The 18,724-nt window shown below is 35.9% G+C and overlaps 1 protein-coding gene across 1 annotated transcript in view; it reads right to left on the reverse strand.

Moving 5' to 3' along the window:
- Window positions 1–18,724, reverse strand: part of GULP1 (GULP PTB domain containing engulfment adaptor 1) — a 262,846-nt gene that overhangs the window by 68,415 nt on the left and 175,707 nt on the right. The window lies entirely within an intron of this gene.

The following is an 18,724-nucleotide window of genomic DNA, read 5'->3' on the forward strand; positions in this document are numbered from 1 at the left end:
GTTTTAAAAATGGACCCATAATGTCAAACAAATAGTTAAATATGAAGTACAGTTAAAACTCCACAACCCAGGATTACCAACAGGGTGAAAATAGAAAGATGCCTAATCAGCTATAAACAATCAACGATGCCAGTAGAATTGCTAAAGTGTGAGTTGATCAAACAATATACACCACTGATTAGTCACTAACACCCAATTAGATCCAAAGTAGCAGATTTGATCATGTAAATTCATAGAAGAGGCAATGATTTCTATTGAGACAGACTGAGAGAAAAAAATGAAAGAAAGCAGTAGATCACTAAACCAATGGATCACATAAGTTTGGTGCCACCAGGCACGTATCTAAGACACAAATTTAGAAATCTTAATAGTGATGTTCCTATAGTATGAAACATTCCAAAATGGGTTATAAAAATAAATACATTGCATACGGTGGATTACTCCTTGTTTTATTACAATCAATTTTAATCTATGCCCTTACTTTTCCAATAGTTTGATTTAGCCAGGTTTCACAACAGAGTAAGGATATTCACCAAGTATAAGTTTCTTTTGCTCTCCTAAATCATCACCTCCAGTTGATTTTGATGCTCATGACACTGTTACAGCTGGTGTGCAAGCGAAGTTGAAGCTCAAGCCAATCTAATTTGCTCCTCATAAAGATTGGTAGGGAACAAGATGGACAGTATTAATTAAAAATGGCTTCACATATTAATTTGCTTTGTTATCTGTATTCTTTAATTCAATGATAAAAGGTTCTCTTCTTCCCTGCTGTAAGTTGTTTCACCATAATCAGAATGCAGGCTCCAAGGCTTATTCTAAACCTATTAAGTCAGAATAAGTAAAATGAACATCTGTATTTTCAATAGTTTTGGTGGGAATGTGGGGAATGAAAGTGATCAGGGTTCAATCACAACTCTGTGCTCAGAAATTATTCATGGTGGTAGTTAGAGGAATTATATGTGGATGTGGAATCAAACCAGCGTTGGAGGCATACAAGGCAAATGCCTTAGTTCCTGTACTATCCCTCTGACCGGAAAATATGCATTCTGAATAAGCATATTAGTTTAAGAAGAGTCATTCTAAATACATTCAAGTAAGTAAGCCTGCATACTTTATGAGAAACTTTGCATGTCACAATGAATAGTGAGAACTCTGAATCTGGTCAAGAATAAGCATGCTCAATTTACAAACATATCAATTTGTATTAGTATAATGCAGAAGAGCAGAGAACAGATCTTAATAATAATGGGGCAATAGAGGTAATAAATAAAAGAAACTCCTGCATGTGGCTGATGCCAGTTCAATGCCAGGCACTGTATAAGATGCAATGCTTGGCCAGGGGTGATCACTGAGAAAATACAGAGACAAAAGTATGCCTGGAGCACAGTTCTGTGTTGCCAAACCTGCAAAATCAACTAAATAAAAATTTAAAAATAGAAGTACCCCCATGTATCGAGTCTGCCATTCTCAAAATAAGTTTATTTTTGTGTCTATAAAAGATAATACCTCAATCTAAAATTAAAGAAAAAATTTGTGTACATGATAATAAAGTATTATTTTTATCTAGGTACATGAGCAGTTAGAGAATATGCTCCTCTTCTCTGTAAGAAGGCAATTTAGAGTGGAAAAGCCATATAATTCAAATTGACCAGGTCCTACAGCAACATTATCTGCATAAAAGATCAGTTTATGCTTTTTATATGGTGTGAACTTAGACAAGTAATTTAAGCATACTGAAATTGCATTACTGTTTCTAAAATACACAGCATTTGTTCTGACTATATCATTAGAATGTAAAAGTATGAACAGATGTGAAGGTTGTCGTTCGGGAGACATGTGGCAATCAGCAAGGTATAGAGACAACTATAAGTGACGTGACTTTGTAGATCCCAAGAAAATGGCTTCTTGATGTTTGTGATTATTTTTTAGACATCATCAGACAGAATTAAGTACAAATACAGTAGAATGGCACTCAATATTTAATGTTTTAAAAAATTAGCTTGTCATTTCAGAAAAATTAAGATTTTCTTTTTATGTCAAGAAATCGCTTTTTGGGGGCAGAGAAATAGCATGGAGGAAAGGCATTTGCCTTGCATGCAGAAGGACGGTGGTTCAAATCCCGGCACCCCATATGGTCCCCCGAGCCTGCCAGGAGCGATTTCTGAGCATAGAGCCAGGAATAACTCCTGAGTATTACTGGGTGTGAGCCAAAAACCAAAAAAAAAAAAAAAAATAGAAACTGCTTTTTTGAAAGACAATGTCATCATAATTATAGTCAGATTTAGAAGTTGGTACTACTTATCCTTATATCTGTAAGAATTAGTATATTCAGAGTTTTAAATGTATGAGCACCTAAATATAGTGATTATATATATGCATCTCTGTTCACATACAGAGTGAATTTAACATAAATTGCCATTTAGTTAACCAATTAAATCCTTGGGAAATAATCTGAATAGAAATAAGGGAATATCACACTTGAGTCCATATGTTAGATATAAAATATGGTGATATTCTCAAGACAAAGTCCTCCTCCACAATGAGCTACATTCACATGATCATCTGTGAGCATATGACACAGATTATAAAAAGATTTTTTCCTATTCATAATGGATTTATAACAGAATTTATTGGATCGACTAAAATGCAAGATTATAGCAGTGAGCTGGCAATTACTGAGTGGTCAATAATACTATACTCTGTATTCTAAGCTTTTCATTACTCTCTCTCTCTCTCTCTCTCTCTCTCTCTCTCTCTCTCTCTCTCTCTTCCCTTTCTCTCCACTGACAAGACTCCTGGCATATCTCTGAGTCATCAACACCTATTTCACATTCAAGTCGGTCACTACAGTCCTGTCACCCAGGAATAGAACTGAGAAATGGTTCATTATCTGAAAATGAATCTGTGTGACTAAGCAAAGACCTTAGAGATCTATGCCTGAAAGCTTCTCGGGTTCCTGATATTCTGTGTCTATTCTTTTTATTGCTGAAACCGTTTTATTTGCCTTTAGTAAAGTCTTATGCAAGTAAGCACACATAAGCTACCCAAGAGTTTTTGTTCTTCTAATCATTCAACCGTGTAGCATCCTTGGAGGGAATCTTTCATAAGACTGTAGGGAATGCATTTTATGTACCTAGAATCTGGCTCAACTACATGATAAAACAAAATAAACTGATCCAGTCTAGAAAGAACTGTAAACTAAAGCATTTGTATCTTTTAGAAGCAGTATTCTGATAATCAATGTCTCTTAGACAGTTTTCTAACCTTAGAATTCAAATGGATGCATTTTATATGTCATATATATCATATCTATGGTGATATATATATCAACCTGTGTTATTGTATCATATCTATGATATGATATATAGAATGTGGATATAATTATTATGTCATTATATTATTATATATCACTATTATCATATATAATATAGGTGTATTTTACATATCATCACAATATGACATCATTCATAGTGAAATTAATTTAGTTCATAAACTTTTTAACTATAAAACTATTCATTTTATAAATTTTCATTTAATGGTCAGTGAAGAGCCTCTCAGCACTTTAACTAGAGTCCTGTCATTTGTATTATTTACTATAATGTATGTTTGTATCCTTTGTGGGTTTTATTATCTGGGAAACATCTTGTGAGATAATTTGCAAAATGTGTTGCAAATACATATTTACTAATTTACTTAGAAATTCAGGCTAGATTCGTGAAAATATTATTGCTATGCCATGCACATAGGTCCATACTCTGTAACACATCTGTTACAAAATATTTTCTACCTTACTTTCTTCTCAAAGCAAGATGAATAGATAATTCATTTATTACAATATCCTAACCTGCTATGACCACCTTTTGTCCCAAACATGCTATTATCCATGAACTTTTTTTTTTTTTTTTTTTTTTTTTTTTTTTTGTTTTTGGGCCACACCCGGTAATGCTCAGGGGTTACTCCTGGCTATGCGCTCAGAAGTCGCTCCTGGCTTGGGGGACCATATGGGACACCGGGGGAATCGAACCGCGTTCCGTCCGAGGCTAGCCCAGGCAAGGCAGGCACCTTACCTTTAGCGCCACCGCCCGGCCCATCCATGAACTTCTTGCATCATTTCTTAAATTGTATAATTTTTTCTTCATACATACATTCCAAAACTATTAGTGATATTTTTCTCATGGAAATGCTCAGATAGGCTCAATCTTACTTATTTCCCCCAGCTGTTACTATATTATTTGCTCAGAATATTTACAAGTGGAAATAAAGTCTCTGTTTGAAAGGCTTGCTTTGATTTTTATTTCATCTCAGTTATGTGTGCTTAAGAAGTGCAATATCACTCTAATGAGCAATAAAAAAGTCTGGATACCAAGGAAATAATGTGGCAATCCTAGGAAATACATTCAAACCCCAGACAATCTAGAGAGCCAGGTTTAATTATTTAGAATTATCAGCGAGGAGCAACTAAAGAAAGACCAAACCCTATGTTGCCTGTTTTGCTGCCGAGGATCCTATTCATTTCACCTACAGTGTGTGGGGAGAGAATGATTTATGCTTCTTGGAGTCTAAATCTCCTAGGAAGCAATTAGCTCTCTCAGCCTTGCCGACTACCATTTGTGAGTAATTCTATCAGATAAAATCTGCCTGGAAGACAGGGCAGGACAGAGGGGATTGTGCAAGTCTATTCAATTTGGTTCTACTATTTCATAACATTGGATTCTGGCATAGTCATATATTCAAATATGCAAAAAATAATTGGGGCTAATCTAATGAACAGGCTGTAGGCTGAGAAATCAAAGTCAATCTGTAACTTGATCATTTCTAAACTGCAGATATTTTCTTCTATAGTAACAATGACCTATCAAATAGAATAATAGGGGCCGGAAAGATAGCATGGAGGTAAGGCATTTGCCTTGCATGCAGAAGGACAGTGGTTCAAATCCCAGCATCCCATATAATCTCCCGAGCTTGCCAGGAGCAATTTCTGAGCATAGAGCCAGGAGTAACCCCTCAGTGCTGCAGGGTGTGACTTCTCCCCACCCCCCAAAAAACCCAATAGAGCAATAGTTAGATAGTCGAATATGGTCTTAACTAATCTTTATGATCCTTTGACATTCAATCTATATGATTATAGCACACAGATTGGCTTGTATAAGTGAATCTATTTTTACATTTTGAAGACTAGAGGCTTTATGCTACTTTTCTTTGGCAACCTTTGTAATACAACTGAGAAATTAATTTTCTGGTTCCAAAATATTACTAGAGATTTGTGCTGTGACTTTCAATTATACCAATAAGCTATGTTATTAAAATTTAATGATAAATAATGAAGTCTCGGGCAGTGACACAGAAAAATTGCGGCCATCATGAGGGCTAACTGAAGAGGATTCATATATTTTCTCAACAGGCAGAAAGAAGCCAGTATAACAATGACTAATATTCCAAGGCAAAGGAGGATAATAGGCAGAATTTTTCGATGTTTAACAGCTCACAATACTTTGGGATCAGTTGTCTTTGTGGGAGAAATAACTTATAGAAGAAATCTAAAATCAAATTAAGATCTCAGAAATAAGAGAAGAAATTGTACATAGTATTGGTGATCTGATTCATTTCAATATATCATTAAAACTAACTACTAGGGGGAAATATAGTTTCTAGTTTTGGAACAAAATGAAAATCTTGCAATCTTGGCAAATGAGACTGAAAAAACTCAACAAAACTGAAGAGTGCAGCATGCTAGAGGGAGGAAAATTAAGTAGACTACTGGCCATATCAATCACATGCACAGTCAACAGTGAAATGTGTTATTAAGAAAAAAAACAACAAAAGAATGCCAACACTTAATGTGATTTTCATAATTATATTCCTTTAACTCCAGAGCAATCTTTGAGGACATAATACTACTTGGTAAAAATATGCATATCTTATGTTTAGTATTTATTTTGATTCATCTTTTTTCCTATTATATTGAAAAAAAGAGTTCTGTTTTTAATTGTAAAATGGTCTGTCCTATTGTTTTTCTTTTTAATTCTTCCCAATTATAGGTTGATTTTCATGCCTACTTTCTACAGCTATTTAAATATTATTAACCTCACAGACATCTGTTAAGATTAATTGAGATGATGTATATAAAATGCATAGAAAATCACTAGTAAAGCTGATTGTAGACTATAAATGATACTGTTAATTTGTATATCTATTCTTACCTGTTATTCTTTTGTGATATACCTATAATATCTTAACCAAGTTAGTACCATTTTTTTAAACTTAATAGTATTTTAACTGTGTTAATTTCTAGGTATTTATGTTTTAGATACTACTTAAATTTTAATAGTTAGCATATATTATGATTATGAACTAACAAAAAGTACTTAGTCTCTATGCATTGAATTAGAGCTCTATTTAAATTATGGTTTCATAAATTTTACCAGAACTTAATTCCCAAGATTCCTTCCATTTATTACTCCACTATCATAATTCTGCAAGTCACTGACTGCTAAAAAAGTATCATTAAAAAAAAGCCCTACGGCCAGAACAATAGCACTGGGAGTAAGGCATTTGCCTTGCACACAGTCAACTGCATTAGATCCTCAGCACCCCATATAGCCAGAGCACTGCCAGAAGTCAACCCTCAGCAGAGAGCTACGAAGAAGTACTGAATACTAAACGGTGTGGCATGTCACACTCCCTCAAGAAAGAAGAGAGCACTGGACTCTACTTATATTTTTTTTATTTCTAACTCTAGAAACTTTTTTTAAAATATGTTCAAAAGTTCAGTATTCTAGCAGTACTCAAGAGTTACTCCTGTTTCTATGCCCAGGGAATCAGGAATCACTCTTGGCAGTGCTCAGAGGGCCATATGGAAACTACACTGTCTGAGTCCCACATGAGATACTAAACTGTTTATTTGAGCAGAGAGTAGGCCTGTTTTTCTTTATCAAACCCTCTACTAAAGTGATTTTAATAAAAATACCAATTTTGAAAATTATTTAGACCTGATCTCTTCTTCATCCCAAATTATGATATCTCTAAGCGGCCTTCTTGTTTAGAAGGAATTAAAGATACCGATAACATAAAGATAACAAGATTAGGAGCCAGAGAGATAGCATGGAGGTAGAGCATTTGCCTTGCATGCAGAAGGATAGTGGTTCAGGTCCTGGCATCCCATATGGTCCCCTGAGCCTGCCAGGAGTGATTTCTGAGCGTACAGCCAGGAGGAACCCCTGAGTGCTGCCGGGTGTGACCCAGAAACCAAAAAAAAAAAAAAAAAAAAAAAGATAACAATATTAAAAACACCGATAACATAAAGATAACAATATGACTTTTACCATACAAAGTATATCATTTTTATGTAGGGATAATATCAATAAAAATATCAAACCAAGCACTTTGCAAAAAATGTGGTATTTGAGGTCATGAGGGAGAAAGTACAGGAATGAAGATGCTTGCTTAGCATTGCTGATCCTGGTTCAATTCCCAAATTTGCATATAGTCCCTAAACACCATCAGCACCAGGAGTGAATACTGAGCAGAGTAGGCTATCATCTACTATCAACTTTCTGTTAGAAAGACACATGTATATGTGTATTTACAAGTCTATTTAACACCAATCTGCCAGGATTCTCACTAGTATTGACATTCAAAGAATCAATGAACAGAGAGGGCTCCTACACGGGTGAACTAATTTTAGATATATAGAAAAGGATGGCATTTTCTATCTCTGGGTTAATTCAGCTACTGGTAACATTAGTTACTATAATCTCCTTAAAATTAAGATAGTATGTTGCTACAGGAAGAAAAAGAATACTGAATAGGAGACTTGATTTCTAGACTGACTTTGGCTGTTATCTTACTGTGTAAAGCTTGCGCAAATCACGTCACCTCCCTAGCCCTCAATTTACTTTATCAAGTAAATATGGTTTTTGAAGTCTTTTCCTAAAAGGAAAGTCTTTGAATCTATAACACATAACGTCTTTATGTTTTTTAAGAAATATCATTATTTCATAGTGAAATGCAATAATCAGTTTTATCTTGACATGAATGCAATTTTACTATAGCAGCTCTATTAAGATTTTTAAGGCATCCTTGTAGATAAGTAATATTTCATTAAAGGAGACCTTTGCACTTATGTTTATTGCTATTTCCTTTATTTTAGGGAAAAAACTAGTAAAATTAAAATAGGACTGCTCTTCAAACTTTGAACTGCTTAGATTCATACCTCAAACTGAGGTCTAGTAATATTCGATGTTTTCATCGTTTCTTTTCCGATTGCTCTTGTATTTTATGAACACATACAATTGAAACATTTACAGTTTAAAAATAGTCTGTTACCACTTCATGTGCTATTAAAGGGATGTTACAATGCAATTATCAACGTATGAGAGCATATCACATTTTTCAATTGGAGAAAAAAGGCAACTAAAATTCAAATTTATAAGTTCATTCTCAAATTGTGAAATCTTTGAACTGGGCTGCAGATGTAACACAACAATAGAGCATCTACCTGCTGGCATGTGAATGGCCTTGGGTAAAATCCCAAGTACAGGAAATAGAAAGGGGTAGGGGGTGCCCAGCGGGAGCAGGGTTGAAATGCTTAGAATGAACATAAAGACAAGTTGTAAAATATGAGATGCTTAAAAAAAATTGTGATGTCAATATCCCAGACATCAGGACTGTCTGTCTCAAACACCAGAACTATGAAATTCAAGATCTGAATTTATAACCACATGCTTAGAAGATTGCAAGGTAGGACCTGCATACCACTGCAGCTAATCTGAATACTAACAAAAATTTTCAGGGCCAGAGCTAACTATACAGCAGGGAAGGCTTTTGCCTGACAGACAGATGACCCTGGTTCACCACATAAGGCCACATGAGCATTAGTAGGTGTTATTCTTGAGCACAAAACCAGAAATAAATTCTGATTATCACAATATATAAGCCAAACATAGTAAGAGAGATAGAGAGAACAGAAGAGAGAAATTATAATAAGTCCTATTGAGAACTGATTGTTTAGCTCTAAAGAATCCCATGAGTTTTGAATTCTACATCATCTTGGGTATTTTCACAAACAATTATAGCAGTATATCTTATGCCCAACTTCTAATGACTCACTGAGTTAAATATAAATGTTTGTGTTTTTTTGCTAACTTCTTTTTAAAAAGTTATGGGCATCACTTATTTCTCTGATTCAAATTTATTTGAGTCATACACCAGTATTAGTATTCCATTGAAAAATATACCATAAACACACAAAAATAATTTAAATTAAATTAGTGAGAGGTTGTATTAAAACTTTTCTTTACCATGGTTCATTAGGCCACATATTATTATAATTTCTTCTCTTTCTTAACTTCTTTACTGTAAAGATTCATTATATTTTTAAAAAATTGCCAGAGATGGGCCCAGAGAGATAGCACAGCAGTGTTTGCCTTGCAAGCAGTCGATCCAAAACCTAAGGTGGTTGGTTCGAATCCTGATGTCCCATATGGTCCCCCGTGCCTGCCTGGAGCTATTTCTGAGCAGACAGCCAGGAGTAACCCCTGAGCACGCCGAGTGTGGCCCAAAAACAAAAACAAAAATTGCCAGAGAGATAGCACACTGGTAGGGCATTTGCCTTGCATGCAGCCAACCCAGGAATTACTGTGGTTCGAATCCTGGCATCCCATATGGTTCCCCAAGCCTGCTGTGTGTATGACCCAAAACCAAAAGAAAAAAATTATTGCAGGGATTTCCTTACATTTCTATATTTTATTTATATTTTTTAATGAAGCCAGACAGTTTTTATTTAGAGAAATGTGAGGGAGATAAAGGAAAAATACATGTTGCTAGAACATTGGTTTAGAAATGTGAAAACTGGGGGGCCGGGCGGTGGTGCTAAAGGTAAGGTGCCTGCCTTACCTGCGCTAGCCTAGGACGGACCGCGGTTCGATCCCCCGGCGTCCCATATGGTCCCCCAAGCCAGGAGCGACTTCTGAGCGCATAGCCAGGAGTAACCCCTGAGCGTCACCGGGTGTGGCCCAAAAACCAAAAAAAAAAAAAAAAAAGAAATGTGAAAACTGGGGTGGGGTGGACAGAGAATGGCTAATGGGTAAAGTTAAATGCAATTTCTCTAAATTTTCATGGCCTGAAGTTCTCTACAGACATCTGGGTGTTGTCTCAAAGCCTAGTATTCTCTGTGATTCTTTCATTTTTTTTAAATTTGTGTTTGTTTTTGGCAGTTTTCAGGGCTTACTCATTGCTCTGTGCTCAGTACTCACTCCTAGCAGGCTCTGGGGACAATATAGGATAACAAGAATGGAACCCGGGTCTACTGTGTGCAAGGGAAAAGACCCCCAGTCTGTGCTAATGCTCTGGGCCCTCCTTTCATACATGAGCTTTAAATTAAGCTGTATTATTCCTCTTCTCCACTTCCAAAGAACTCAAGATTTGCATCTTAAAGGAAGGTGTTCCTCATTCTTTTGAGCTACTTCAGAGTTAGAAATGTTTAATTCGGGGCCAGAGCAATAGCGCAGTAGTAGGGTGTTTGCCTTCCACAGGACTGATAAAGGGCGGATCTCGATTCAATCTCTGGTGTCCCATATGGTCCCCCAAGCCAGGAGCGATTTCTAAGTGTATAGCCAGGAGTAACCATGAGCGTCACCAGGTGTGACCCTCTCTAAAATAAAAGAATAATTTATTTTTAAGTAAAATAACCTGGGGTCTCCGAAAGTACAGCTAGGAAGCATTGTCCTACACGCATCAGACCAGAGTTCTAGGAACTACAGTTTTTATGGTCCCTTCAGGACCTTCAGGTAAATCTGGGAACTAACATTCCTGAGTGCAGAGCCAGGAGTAACCCCTGAGCATTACTTCTGTGGACAAAACCCCATCCCCCAAATTAAAACTGATCTTTGGAGCCCCAGTAATAAATAGTACAGTGAGTAGAGTGCTTATCTTGTACAAAACCAATCTGAGATTGATTCCCTGCATCCCTTATGGTCCCACAAGCATCTACAAGGGTGATCCTTCAGCACAGAGCTAGGAGTAAATCCTGATCAATTCTGAGCATATCTGAGTATGACCCAAAAACAAAACATAAAAGTCAAATAATCTTGGGATTAACATCTTGCTCCACTTACTGAAAATTCAAAGAAATAGAAAAGTAGATTACAGTGATATTTTTATTTAACAGTCAAAGCTTTCTCTAGTACAATCATCTACAAGATCACTAGTACTGAGTAGGGGATTTGCTGGATAGGAAAGTCAGTCCCTTCTTAAGTTGAAGTTCTCAGACTGGCCACAGCTGGTATCTTTCTGCTGTTTCTGATGAAGAAAAAAAAAATTCCAAAAATTTAGTTTCTTGCTTGTCAGATAATAATGCAAATAGGATTGGTGTTGGAAACTTTTACGTCTGAAACTTGGCAATAAATAACTCTGTAAATTCCTTTGCCAAATTAAAAAAAATGCAAGCAATATTCTCAAGAGATAATAACTAAAATAACTCCAGACTTTACAAAACTTTTCCTTTAATAATAGTATATTTTATTGACATCTTTTTTTTTTTTTTTTTTTTTTGGTTTTTGAACCACACCCAGTCACACTCACGGGTTACTCTTGGCTATGAGTTCAGAAATAATCCCTGGCTTGTTGGACCAAAGGGATGCCTTACGCCCTGCCCTGCTCCACTGTTCCGGCCCCAACATCTTTTTTTTCACTAACTCAACTCTTAAACCATTAAGCAATCCGGTGAAATAGGGTGTTTTATTATAAATTACTAAAACATTTATCATAAAATAATATGATTATTTCACTTGACAAACGAGAAAACTCAATGGCAAAAGTCATGTAGTGCAAGTCACTGTGAAAGACACAGTATCTAAGGAGCCATAAAATTCGAATAGCATCAATAGGTAGAGTTGCTGACATAGCTTTATGTCCATGTGGTGTGGCTCTGAATATAAACTGTCAAGGTTTTGATTTTTCTATATCAACAATTATTAACAGGTTTGGCTTGAAGTTTTAAGATACTGCATTTGACTAATAACTGTGAAAATCCTAAGGCCCTAAATCCTTGCTGTATGACTAGATATTGCAACTGTTTTTGTTTTTGTTCGTTGGTTGGGTTTTTTTTTTTTTTTTTTGGTCAAAAAGTGCTAGCACGTTACATACCTAAAAACAGATTAGGTTGTAAAGATTGAAAAAGAATGACTAGGGAGAAGAAATGGACAGACACTTTAACAAAGAAGAAATACAAATGGCCAAAAGGCACATGAAAAAATGCTCCACATCACTAATCATCAGGGAGATGCAAATAGAAACAACTATGAGGTACTACCTCACACCACAGAGATTGGCATACATCACAAAGAATGAAAACAAGCAGTGCTGGCAGGGATGTGGAGAGAAAGAAACTCTTATCCACTGCTGGTGGAAATGCTATCTGGTCCAACCTTTATGGAAGCGATATGGAGATTCCTCCAAAAACTGAAAATTGAGCTCCCATACAATCCAGCTATATCACTCCTAGGAATATACACTAGGAACACAAAAATACAATACAAAAATCCCTTCCTTACACCTATATTCATTGCAGCACTATTTACCATAGCAAGACTCTGGAAACAACCAAGATACCCTTCAACAGATGAATGGCTAAAAAAACTGTGGTACATATACACAATGGAATATTACGCAGCTGTCAGGAGAGATGAAGTCATGAAATTTTCCTATACATGGATGTACATGGAATCTATTATGCTGAGTGAAATAAGTCAGAGAGAGAGAAAGACGCAGAATGGTCTCACTCATCTACAGGTTTTAAGAAAAATGAAAGACATTCTTGCAATAATAATTTTCAGAGACAAAAGAGGAGGGCTGGAAGTTCCAGCTCACCTCATGAAGCTCATCACAAAGAGTGATGAGTTTAGTTAGTGAAATAACTACCTTGTGAATGAGAATGAGAATGTTTGACGGAAATAGAAAGCCTGTCTAGAGTACAGGCAGGGGTGGGGTGGGGAGGAGGGAGATTCGGGACACTGGTATTGGGAATGTTGCACTGGTGATGGGTGGTGTTCGTTGCATGACTGAAACCCAACCACATTCAGTCTGTAATCAAGGTGTTTTAATAAAATACCAAAAAAAATAGAAAATAAAAAAAGAAAAAGAATGACTAGAAACTATCTAGAGTCAAAGTTTAGTCAAATTCTCTATGTATTTAAACACACAAAGGCAAACAATGACTCATACAGACAATGCTCTATTTTAAAAATCAGTAAAATACAATATTTTATTTATAATCTCTCTTAGCATTAATATTTTACTTATTTTGTTGGTCAGGCTCTATTTAGTTGTTTTCCAAAAGTCTATGATTCATGTGTTTCTTCTCTCTCCCCAGGGAAGACTTAAGTTTTTAAGGTCAAGGTCCATGTTCCTATTTGTTTTGGATAAAGTTACTTTTAGAACTTGGAACAGGACAAATAGATAATCAAGGAATGTCAGACCTTATAAATTCTGCATACCTTCTGAACAGATTTGTATTCTCATTGGCTTAAAAAAAAGCTATGTATTTCATAACAAATATAAATCCATCTATCTTTGAGGGGAGATTATAACTTTTAGAATATTAAATAACTAAGCATTTAATAAAACATCTGCCACATGTATAAGGAAAGTGACCAACTAATGGAATAAGTTCTTTAAAAATATTCTTACTGTGAACTGCTGCCTTTACACATTCAGGGTCTGAACCAAGGAAAGGGCCTAAACCCGAGAAAACAAAACAGACCAGGTCCGCCCAGTGCCTGGAATGAGTTTAGGGAAATTCCGACCAAGTATCTGGGAGGGCAGGGGCAGCATTACAACAAACAGTGTTCATAAACAAGATGCAAGGCTTAATCTAACATCTGCTTTGCTGAGATAAGGGTTAACAATATAGATACGTGCCTTGAATATGAGGGCTTGGAAATGAATAAACTGTGTGCCTATGCCAAGCTTAGTCTCTGACTTTGGGTCCTCAGCAGTGAGTCTTAATAAACCTATCTCTGTGACCAACCACCTAAAACTTACACTCTCACATTTATAAAAAAAAAAAAAATTGGGGGCCAAAAATATAGTGCAGTGGGTAGGGCATATCTTTTGTTCATAGTTTTTTGTTCATATCTTTTGTTCAGCCTGGGTTAGATGCCCAGCATGCCCCATGACACACACACCCCCACCGCCACCATCGAGCACCTCCAGAAGTGATCTGTGAAAACAAAGCCAAAGCACTACCAGATGTTATCTCCCCCCAAAATAACACCCCCAAAAGAGATACTTCAGCAACCTTGCCAAAAGTTAGAGAGAATGAAAAAAATGTTATGACTTTTCTCAAGCGTATTTTTTTTAGAAATTATTCTTTAGTATTCTTTTTAATAGTAACAGAAAACTAGTCCATGAGCCTATTATAAATCCTGTCAGCTTCTCAAATTTTATAGTGACCTCTAAGACCCTGTGGGTGACAAGGACAAGCATGTTTTCACTTCACTGCTCATCTCCCCCCTTGAAATTCTTTTCTGTGATGGAAGGAGGACGTGAAAGGCCTGGGTAAAATCTAGAACTGACTTTCCTTTCCTGCAAAAAGCAGTTCCTAGCTCTGACCAAGTCCACAGCTCCCAGAAAAATCAGGTGACAGGGAACTACTTCTAAGCAGAGCAGACCAACTGGACATCTCATGTGGCCTAATGTCCCCTTAATGAGGCTGGCCATATTTGAAGTCAATGTCTTGTAGAGACTCACTGTAGACTTTATTGCTCCGAGATCTCTGCAGAAGGTTCCAAGATGGTGGATCTGAGAGAAAGCTGCATATGCCCTTCTCTGACTACCACTTCTCTCCTCCCCAAACTACATAAGTTATTTGGGCACCTTAATGGCATCAGTAGGATTTCGAGAAAGGTTCCTATTTAAAGATGGTGGATCTCAAACTAATGACTCTGAACTACAATTTTATGAGACAAAATGGATTTCAACATATGAAACCTGAAATTCACTATTCCTTTGTTAGGCTCATCCAACTTTCAGTTTGCATCCTAGACCCACAATTTTGGTTTTTCATGTCCCAGATTGTTTTAGGGGGCGTAATCTAAAATTAGAAAGTCTACAGAGAGTAATCGCTTCTCGGCCTTTTGGCTAAGATCAAGTGTAGAAAGTCTATGGAGAGTATACACATTAATATGTAGTGAAGCAGAAAAGACAGTAGGGGAGGTAAGGTGTTTGCCTTTTATATATGTTTGCCTATGACTCCTTTGTATACCCAGCTCCGTGTATGATAACCTGAGCTCTATCAGGGACACTACTAAGCACAGAGCCAAGAATAAATCCTGAGAACAGCTGAATATGGTCCAAATCCCACCCTCCATATGAATTAATCATACATATAATGATACTTTCAGTTCATTATTTTATATTATCAAACACTATTATTTTATGTTCACAAGATCAGATTAGGAAAATTATCAATACTTAATAGCTACTTCTCAAATAGAACATTCTATTGAATTAAATTATGTGTAACTAAAAATTTTAATGAGCTAAAGTAATCGTAATATTAAGCACAAAACTGTTTGAAAATTGAAAACATCTCAACATAAACATTATTACATATCTATTTTCCATTACAGAAGTTTCTAGGAAGTTTAATGTCACTCAACTTCCATGATTCAAATAAATGTTCCTCTCACTACAAATTCATCAGAATAAAATTGTATTTTATTATTGCTCTACTCAAACTATTTTTCCTACAGTTCAAATCCTTTCCAATTGATTTGTTGAACATTGCCTAACACTTGAGATGGTAAGCGTTATGCATCAGCTTAGCCAATTGCTCTATCAAATCTTGTTTTTATTTTAATATCTTTTTTTAAACACCTTGATTACAAATATGATTGTAGTTGGGTTTCAGTCATGTAAAAAACACTCCCCTTCACCAGTATAACATTCCCACCACCAATGTCCCAAATCTCTTTCCTCCGCACCCCACCCCCCCTGTATGCTAGACAGGCTTTCCACTTCCCCCGTTCATTCACATTGTTATGATAGTTCTCAGTGTAGTTATTTCTCTAACTGCTCCCACCACTCTTTGTGAAACCAAAGTGCTGTCATGAAGTTATTTTGTAGATATTTTTGACATCTATAATTCTTTTACATTATGAGATTATCCTGTATAATCTAGATGGACTTAATATAATAAATTTAAAGGTTCTTGACTAGCACCAAGACAAGACTCAAATTTTTCAAGTAGAAATTTTACCTTCATTGTACTCCTGCCCTGGAATTTCCAATCTAGGGGCCCATGGCCAAGGCCATTAGCCATGAGGTTAATCCTGGCATATCCCCACATCTGAGTGTCACTGCTGTTCCTGAACTCTAGAACTACTGCCATACCACCAGCAACCGCAACAGAACAACATAAATTAAAGTGAAGCGAAGAAAAACAGATTTCAAGTTGCTTTTTCTGATGAAACTCAGATGGGCTTTAAATAAACTGAGCCAGTCCCCACCATGATATACTCTGTTTTTAAAATTACATGTATATTTGTTGGGGCCAGAGTAGTGGCACAGCGGTAGGGCATTTTCCTTGCACGTGGCTGAACCAGGACAGACCTTTGTTCAGTCCCTGGAGTCCCATATGGTCCCCCAAGCCAGGAGCAATTTCTGAGTACATAGCCGGAGTAGCTCCAAAGCAACACTGGGTGTGGCCCCAAAACAAAACACAAACAAAATACATGTAGATTTGTGCATGTGAGCATGTGTGTATAAGTGTGAGTGTGTTTGTGTGTATTAGTAATAGTTCTAATCCTTAAATGAAAACTTGACCCACACGTTTGACATTTCTGTTCAACTCCCATCACATTTAGTAACTGCCTTGTTTTTACTGACTCTGCTCCTATCTTTGATCATGTCTTAGATTGGAGTAGCCACTTCACTATTATTGTTCTGAGCTTTCACAGTCCAAATCAAATTTTCATAAAATGGAGTTCTATCATTATCTAAATCTTTGTCACTTTTTAAAAGTGCTATCTGAAGGGTACAGAACATAATCTGCCTTTTATATGTATCATTTTATCATATTTCCTTATGACAGTAAGAATCATGAGAATATATGCCATGTGAAGTTTCACCAATACTGAAGTATTAGCAATGATGTCTTATATAAATAAGTAAACAATAAATTATTATTAAATACAAAAAATAAACAATTCTTTAACTCTCATAGACCTCAGTTTTTCATTCTGTGTCCATTGTGAAAAAACAGGAAAATTACTTAACTTTCAACCTTAATTTCCTCTTACAAAAAGATCAATATTCACTACATTGGATAATGGCAAATACTGAATGGGATAATGTGAAACCACATTAGCATAGTACCTGGCATATGCAGGAAAATGAAATTATTTTATAATTCCTTTAAATGGTTATAGATATTAATTTATAAAGATGTTTCTTTAACAACTAAAATGAAACAAGCACTTTTCTAAGTTCTGTGAAAAAATAAAAAAATAAATTAATAATGACTGAAATCTGAGTACCGTATATACTCAAATTTAAGCCTAGTTTTTCCCGGCACAAAATTTGTGCCCAAAAAAAACCCAAACTCGGCTTATACTAGGGTCATACAGGTTATTTGATTCGGTGCATGCGCCAAATCAAATGAGCACCGAATCAAATGCAAGTAGTCTCCAGTTGTCTTCTGCCATCTGCTGGAAGGGTTGGTGATTCAGATTAGCCCACAAGTCATGGCTGAGCTGAAGTAGGCAACTGAACTGAACTGTATGCCACTGAACTATTAAACCCACAATATTTTGAGCTTTGTTTGAGACCAACAGCAGTGATGATGATATCTGCGAATTCAGTGATGATGACAATGTCTATGCTGATACCTTCATATCAGATACAGCTGAAGCTCTGTTCAGACATACAGGTGATGAGGAGGAGGAATCCAGTTTTGAAGGATTTTAACCTTTGTGATTTCGCTTGATTACCTATTAAGCGCTGGTTTTCTAAACTTTAAAGTTTGCTAGTTTGCAGTTTTTCTTTAGCAAAAAATATTGAAAAACATTTAACCTACTGATACCTCAATATATTTTTACTTTTGAAATTTACTAGTGTCTGCTGCTTTTTCCACCTCGGCTTAACTAGAGTCACAAAGTTTCCCAGTTTTTAGGGTAAAATTAAGGGAGTCAGTTTATACCCGGGAGGCATATACTCAGGTATATATGTATTTCTATTCCAAATATTCATCTAATACTTCACATTATAATACATTTAATACTTCACATTAACAACTCTAATAAAAAATTATCATTCACCCCTAATTTCAGTCAAAGAAAGATTGAGTAACTTGCCCAAAGACACGCAGCCAACTAAGAAGCAATTGTTTTCATGTACACAAAAAAGCAACTTATATTTATGATCCATTCCTATTTTGTTTTCTTTGTTATAAATTGGCTTCAAAATGGTATGTGCTCTAATTAGGTACACAATTTAAAAAGTATCTACTAAAGGCCAATGAAAGACTAGGAATGCGTATATTAGGCCTCAGATTACATTTCCAGCAAACACACACACACACACACACACAACTAGTTCACCTGATTTCAGTTTTTATATGACAACTTTGTTCGAAATTACAGCCCATTACTTTCATTAAAGATTAGCTTTTATATCTATTTAGATAAAATAGCATTTAAATGGAAGAAACCCATTGCTTTATTTT

The sequence above is a fragment of the Suncus etruscus genome, chromosome 5 (genome assembly GCF_024139225.1).
Source record: "Suncus etruscus isolate mSunEtr1 chromosome 5, mSunEtr1.pri.cur, whole genome shotgun sequence".
NCBI classification, from domain to species: domain Eukaryota; kingdom Metazoa; phylum Chordata; class Mammalia; order Eulipotyphla; family Soricidae; genus Suncus; species Suncus etruscus.